We start from the raw sequence: 7894 nt of genomic DNA, 5'->3' as shown, positions 1-7894 counted from the left end.
AGGGATCCACCTGCTTTAACATCCCAAAGTATGGGATTATAGGTGTGAGCCACCACACCCAGCCAAAAGAGCGAAAATTTTCAAAGATTCCATATCTAGAGTGAAAAAAGATAAAATTCTCTCTAGAATAGTTATGAGGAGGAATTTCAGTCTCAGAGTAAAATTGGATTGAATTGCAGAGGAAAATAATATATTTTTTAGTGCACTACTTAATAGCTGGGTCTGTAGCTGCTACGTGATAAATGCTGCTTCTTATAGTTAACCAAAGATAAACATCTAATATTAATGGAAAGGAATTTATTTAGAGCAATATACCAGTGAAGTGATTAATTTTTCTGTAAAAAACTATTTCTAGATTTTGCAATTGTCCAATTTTTCTTTTAAAAATCCATTGAGATGAACTTTTACTATCTTATTTCTGAAGGACGATTTATTTTAGAAATGTGTGTATATGTTATATGTAATAATATCATCTTTTATTTCTATTAAGCTTTACAATTTACAACTCCATTTACATGGAAAAGTTAAATGGAAATGTGTCCACTGTTGGGACCTACTTCTCAGAAAAAAAGATGCCTTTCAAAATATTACTGCTTATTTACAATGCATCTGGTCACCTGAGAGCTCTGATAGAGATGTAAAGATGAATGTTGTTTTCATAATTGCTAACACATTGTCCATTCTGCAGACCGTGGATCAAGGAGTCATTTCAACTTTCAAGTCCCATCAATTAAGAAATATATTTTATAAGGCTATAGCTGTCACAGATAGTGGCTTCTCTGATGAATATGGGCTAACTAAGTTGAAAACCTGGAAATCATTCACCATTCTAGATGCCATTAAGAACATTTATGATTCATAGGAAGAGGTCAAAATAGCAACATTAACAGTAGTTTTGAAGAAGTTGATACCAACCCTCATGGATGACTTTTGAGGGGTTCAAGACTTCAGTGGAGGAAATAACTGCACATGTAGTGGAAACAGCAAGATAACTGGAATTAAAAGTGTAGACTGAAGTTGACTACATTTGCTCATTTTATCATAAGAATCTCATGATAAAACTTGTAAACAGATGAAGAGTTGCTTCTTATGGATGAGCAAAGAAAGTGGTTTCTTGAAGTAGAATCTACTCCTGGTGCAGATGCTGTCATTATTGGTGAAATGACAATAAAAGATTTAGAATATTACATAATCTTGGTTGACAAAGCTGCATCAGGGTTCGCGAGGGTTGACTCCAATTTTGAAAGAAGGTCTAGAGATCAAATCCTATCTAATGGCATCATATGCTATAGAGAAATCTTTCTTGAAAGGAAGACTCAATTGATGAGGCAAACTTCATTTTCAGAAATTGCCACAGCCACAGTAAATTTCAGCAACCACCACCCTGATCAGTCAGCAGCTATCAACCTCAAGGCAAGACCTTCCACCAGCAAAAAGATAATGACTCTCTGAAGACTTAAATGATAGTTAGCATATTTTAGAAATAAGATAGTTTTAATTAAGGTACATATACTGTTTTCCCAGACATAGGCTATTCCATACTTAACAGACTATGATATAGTGTAAACATAACTTTTATATACACTGGAAAACCAAAAAATTCACATAATTCACTTTATGTCTATATTTGCTTTATTCAGGTAGTTTGGAAATGAAAATGCATTATCTCTGAGGTATGCCTGTATAGCAAAATGGCACAAAAATTCCTGCCAGATGGAAAGCAGAAGAAAAGTTCCTGAACAGAAAACAGAATGGCAACATGGCTTTAACTTTGAGCAATGAAATGAAGCAATAGCAGCTGAAAACCCAGTTTACTAAGAAACCTTCCTGCAGTTGAGAGTGTTTTGCATGAAACTTTCTTGTGACCTATGAGGTATTATGTTGATGCAAACAATGACTAACCCTTCAAGGACATTCCAGGTACATGGCAAGTAATACAAATATTAAAAATTAAGCAGGTAAATTTATGATCACATTTTACAAAGCATACTAATTAACACTGTTCTCCAAAATCTGAGAAGTAAACATTTATTTTTAGTTTAATAGAAAAAAAAACTACACAAATGTTTTCTTCATTAGTTATGATTATGCATAAATTCTGTGGATCTTTGCACCCTTGAAGTGCTCACAAGTATCACTGAATTTTAGAAAGTGAAGCTATTAATAATTATAAAGTTCTTAAAGTAAAAACCTATGACTCAGAGAGCTTAAGGAACCCAGCAAAGATCAACTGCACAGAAAAAGGCACTAAAGCTTTAGCTTCTTGATAACATATTCAGTCATCATTAATTCATTTCATAAAATGTATTAAGTATTAATACTCATTAGCCACCATTTACAAGATTTCTGCCTGAAAAGTTTACAGTCTATGATGATAACTTTTAATTTAAGTTTCTAATCTTATATGCATTCAAAATAATCAGAATACTTATGTGGCAAAGCATCTATAAAACACTCAGAATCCATTGTTTAGTTTATAGATAATAATGGATAAAATGTAAATTTAGAAAAATACCCCAACAAACAAGTGTTTTAATACATAATCCATTGAGAGATTTTTGGAGCCAAAAAAGCCATTTTGTTTTAAACCAAAGACCCTTGTGTGCTATTATTTAAAGGCATACCATACAGCAATGTCAATGCAATTGATTCCCCTTTTATATGCTTTGTAGAATTGGACTAGATTGTCTTTCCCCAAAATTCTATGGGAGTTTTTCATAGAAGATATTTCCAAAGTAGCCTATATAGATATACTCAAGATTTAAATCTAGAAGCAGTGGAGATACATTTTTATAGTTTGTAGTCTGTGAAAACAGGTTACAGCAATCATATTCACAGCTGCTAGCCAACTGCAATCTCAGCCACAGTATGTTGCCACTGGAAGGCAGGTGTACATTTGTTTTCACCCAAGTTGGGGGAGCATTGGGACAGTTGGTCTTTTGTACTTAGCTATAACGACTCTATTGTGTGTAGTTTATAAACACACACACCCTTACTTTAATCTCATAGTCTTACTCTGAAAAGGCTATTATATGAATTTTGGGGTCATGAGACTATATTTTTAGTTTTGACTTAAGAACACATTAGTGCATTTTCAAAAGTTCAATGTTTCATTGGGGATTTTATGCCATTATGATTTACAATTTTTTTTTTTTGAGATGGAATTTTGCTCTTGTTGCCCAGGCTGGAGTGAGTGGTGCGATCTCGGCTCACTGCAACCTGCGCCTCTCCGATTCAAGTGATTCTTCTGCCTCAGCCTCCCGAAGTAGCTGGGATTACAGGCACCCACCACCACGCCTGGCTAATTTTTTTGTATTTTTAATTGAGATGGAGTTTCACCATGTTGGCTAGGCTAGTCTTGAACTTCTTATACATGTCATTTCCACTCATACGCTTTAGAACTACATAGTTGCATGGTCCCAATATAACTGTAAGGAAAGCCAGGAAGTGTGGAGCCATGCAGATCATAAATATTGTGAGCACCAATAGTTCAGGTGATCCACCCGCCTTGGCCTCCCAAAGTGCTGGGGTTACAACCATGAGCCACTGTGCCTGCCCGATTTATAGTCTTTTTAAGTAATATCTTATATTGGTCAGAATAAGCTAGGTTTTGTTCCCATGACAAATAGAGCCTGAAATTTCCGAGGCTTAAAACAATGCTTTCTTGCTCACACAAAGTCCAGTGCAATTCAAGCAGTCTTTCTTTTTCAGTGATTCCATTTTGTAGCTAGTTCATCAGAAACATGGTACTGTGGTAGGGAAAGAGAGTGAGGAAGGAGGCACACTGGGTCTTAATTCCCTTTAACAGAAATTACATGTCACTTCCGCTCATACTCTTCTAGAACTACATAGTTGCATTGTCCCATTATAACTGTAAGGAAAGCCAGGAAGTGTGTAGCCACGCAGATCATAGATATTGAGAGCACCAATAGCTTCTACCACATATGTGTTGTCTACAACACTGTCATCTCTTTTCTTCATTCAGCAAACATTACTAATTACTTTTCTCTCTGCAAGGATTTGTGCTACATGATAGATGATTCTGTTACCAGAAAGGGGCCCTGATCCAGACCCCAAGAGAGGGTTCTTGGATTTCATGCAAGAAATAATTTGGGGTGAGTCTATAAAGTGAAAGCATACTAGGAAAGTAAAGGAACAAAAAATGGCTACACCCAAGGCAGAGTAGCAGCATGGGCTCCTCAGCTGCTAACACTTATTATTACCTCTTGATTATATGTTAACAAGAGATGGATTATTCACGAGTTTTCTGGGAAAGGGGTGGGAATGGAGGGTTCCCAGAACAGAGGGTTTCTCCCCATTTTAGACCTTACAGGGTAACTTCCTGACCTTACCATGGCATTTGTAAACTGTCATGGCACTGGAGGGAGTATCTTTTAGCATCCTAATGCGTTATAATTAGCACATAATGAGGAGTGAGGAGGACCGGAGGTCACTTTTGTCTCCATTTTGGTTTTGGTGGGTTTTAGCTGGCTTCTTTACTGCCTCCTGTTTTATCAGCAAGGTCTTTATGACCTGTTTCTTGTGCTAACCTCCTGTCTTATTCTGTGACTAAGAATGCCTTAATCTCCTGGGAATGTAGCTCAATAAGTCTCAGCCTCATTTTACTCAGGTCTTATTCAAGATGGAGTCGCTCTGGTTCAAAGGCCTGTGACAATGCCAGAGATGAATAAAATGTCATCTCTACTTTCAAATAACCTAATATATTGGGGCTACAGAAACAAAAATCATGTTATAATATAGTCATATGTGAAGCAGAAAGAAAATGCCCCAGATAGAGGCCTAAATCATTTTCTATGGGCAGGATCACAGAGAAAGATGAACTTAACCCTTATTTATTAACAAAGAATCTTTAAAATGCTGTAGAGTGATGATATATTTGCTGGGCATTAAAGGAAGAAAAAAGGCTTAGGCAAGTCTGATATGGGAAAGAGGGCGGTGAATGAGAAAAGACGGAAAAATGTGAGAAGATTGTGCATGACTGAGGAATGAAGAAGGGACAAAGAACCTAAACCACAAGGATGTGGGTATATAGTAAAAGACATGTGGACTTCATGAGTATATATGTTATGTACATATTCACAGTTTGCTCATCTGTGGAATATGAGTTGCCAGAATGTTAAGTGTATTGCCATTTGTTTCTCTCACTGTTATTTCAGCTTATGAAAAGAAATCAAGGCAAACATTTTACCAGAGCATTCCAAGTTCTAATCATATGGCTTGTTTTTTCCCTAAATTGTATTTTTTTCTCCATTTCTTAGCAATATTAAACTATAAGTAATAGGATAAATTGGCTGAATTTATTCTTAGCTAATTCTCCCTCCTTTCAGATTCCTTTCTAGTCAAATCAAATTTTACGTAACATACCTAGTTATCACAACAAAGCAATTTAGAAATGAGTTCCCAAATACTAACTCTGTGACAGTAGGTAAATTAGATCCAGAATTTTAATTGTTGAAAAAACAAGACTTAAAAAGAAGGTTATGATATCATGCTATAAGTAGTGATGTTTGGCATTCAGCAATAGGTTACACAAGTCAAGCATATGGGACTATAAGAAAAAAACAACAAAAAAGAAAAATCAAAGAGAAGGAAAAGAGAGAATAGGATCGAAATTCAGAAAGCATATGGTCTTCTTCCTCTTCCTTGACAGGAAATAAAAGTGATGAATGAGCAGGAAAAACGTCAATAGCAAACACTCAAGAATATGACCTTGAAATGTGCCTTTATGTTGTTTCTTTGAAATGTTTAACTTTTTTGTAATTAAATGAAGTATTTAGAGTCACTGCTAGATATTCCATCATTATCAAAATGCCTATTATGTCTTACACAAACGTCTATTTAAGTATTTTTAGCTTAAAAATATAAAATCCTTTCTGTAATTTTCTGCCTTTTTTTCATTTTCAAATATCATTCTTTCAATAAAATTATCTTCCAATAATTTTGAAGTTATTAATCACCATTATTTATTCAGCTTGTCTTATGCCTACCAGCCACTTCGTGTATATTATTTCACTTAAATCTTATGAAATCAACCCAAGACTGATATTACTTTTATTTCATAGCTACAGAAATTGAAATTCAAATTTTGTCCATTACAACAGACTAGCTGCGGCAAAAGACAGTGTGAATTTACCCAAATGACTTAACTATCTTTTTATAAATTTGTAAAATGTGAACAATCATAGAACACATCTTAAAAGGATTATTGTGAAATCAAGGAGAAGAAAGCTAGTTAAACTGGTAGACAAACTGCAATAGGATTTGTCACGTCAAAACCTACAATTATTCTTTTGGATAGTTTCTTTTTCTCTAAAGTGGCAATTTAACTTAACGTTATTAAAGAAACCCAATCTTTAGGGTAGGTTAAACGTTCTCTTCCAGCCCTTCCTCTTTCCAACTTTCCCAAGAAGCATATCTTAGACAGGGGAAGAGATCAAACCAATGACTGCAGAATTACCATTATCTCTAGAACTATTCGTTGTCAAATAACTAAATGCTGGTTTGAAGAACTAAGTAATTGGAGAAACCAAAAATGAAAGGAATTACTTATAAATGATTTGAAAAAAAAATCCTTATTTTTAATGTCTTTTGGTGCTGTTTTCTATGCCCTTCCTCCTATGGTGTCAATTTTATTTTTTTCTGTAAAGTGATTTGGTTAGTGAGTCTAATCTCCAACAGTGCACTACCTCCTTCTCCCAAAAAGGCCTCAGTTGAAAAATGGCTCAACACTTTCACTGCAAGCTCACAGTGAGGATCTCCTATTCTCCCTGCATTCGGCCAGGCTCTTCTCTTTTTGCATGCTTTCCTCTCCCATGCATGGGTTACACAACTCTCTGGGATATCTAGACAGAGCTACCGCAAACCTGACTCCTAGGTCAGGCTACGGAGTACTTCGGATACAGCAAGTCACGACCCATCAGGAACGACAGATCTACCTGCCTTTTGGCTTTCTTCCTTGGTCAAAACTAAAATCCGAAGTGGAGTGCCCCAAGCGATAGAGAAATTGCCTATAGCTTTGACAGCCGCTTGGAGCATGCTCAGTCAGTCTCCAGGCACCGGGAGGCGGCTCCCCTCCACCACCCCCCGGGCCAGCCTCCACCGCAGTCTGTCTGGCCCCCACCCCCGGCGCGCGCTCCTCTGCACCCACAAGGGCGTGCAGCAGCCGCGCCTCCGCTTCCCGCCGCCGCCTCCTTTTCCGCTGGCTGTGGCGGGCGAGGACACGTCAGGGGCCATAAATAAATAAATAATTCCATTCACCAGTTGACAGCAAGGCGAACCGGCTGCGGCTTGCGGGGAACGGAGGGCTGCAGCGCCCACCCTGCGCCAGAGACCAGATAAAGTAAGTACAGCTGGGGAGGGAGGGGGGCGGAGGAGGAGGACGCGGAGGAGGCGCAGGCGAAGAGGAGCGAAAGCCTGCGTCTGCGACCCGAGCTGCCCGCGGAGCCGCACGCGTGTGTGCAAATAATGGCCAGCCCGTGACAAACGTGCCAACGCAGAGTTGGCCAGCGAGCCCTTATATAGACAAAAAACCCCGAAGCGGCCGCGGGAGGAGAGCTCGCGTCAGCCAGTGAGCGCCGACAGCGGCCCGGGAGCTGCTGTGGGTGCGCGGGGTCCGGGGCAAGGAACGCCCCGCGTACTTTCAGCCAGGAGGTACCCACGCTCTCGGCTTTTACACCTAGACTCAGCGTGGCGCGGTGCACCCCAGTCTCCCTGGCTCACCGGACTCCGAGGGCTGCTTCCAGTGCGGCGTGTCTCTAGTGCGCACCCTGCCAGCATCCGGCCCCCGGACCCCCTAGGGTAGCGTGGCTTCATTGCCACAGAAGGTGGAGGTGGGGGTGGTGAGAGTGTGTGTAGGGAACGTCTTCTCTTTCAG

At 38.9% G+C, this 7894-nt stretch overlaps 1 protein-coding gene across 7 annotated transcripts in view; it reads left to right on the top strand.

Moving 5' to 3' along the window:
* Window positions 1-7062: 7062 nt before the first annotated feature.
* Window positions 7063-7894, top strand: part of SLC16A7 (solute carrier family 16 member 7) — a 176147-nt gene continuing 175315 nt past the window's right edge. For 4 of the 7 annotated variants that reach the window (XM_033221454.1, XM_033221450.1, XM_033221448.1 and 1 more), the window contains exon 1: window positions 7128-7360. The gene's annotated coding sequence lies outside the window, so the exon portion shown is untranslated. Of the gene's footprint in view, window positions 7361-7404; window positions 7672-7894 lie in introns of those variants that run through there. The other 3 variants (XM_033221449.1, XM_033221444.1, XM_033221441.1) reach the window with 2 other exon arrangements.

The sequence above is a fragment of the Trachypithecus francoisi genome, unplaced genomic scaffold, assembly GCF_009764315.1.
Source record: "Trachypithecus francoisi isolate TF-2019V2 unplaced genomic scaffold, Tfra_2.0 Lachesis_group11, whole genome shotgun sequence".
NCBI lineage: Eukaryota > Metazoa > Chordata > Mammalia > Primates > Cercopithecidae > Trachypithecus > Trachypithecus francoisi.
The sequence above is the reverse complement of the archived record's forward strand: the minus strand, read 5'-3'. Positions and strand labels throughout refer to the sequence as shown.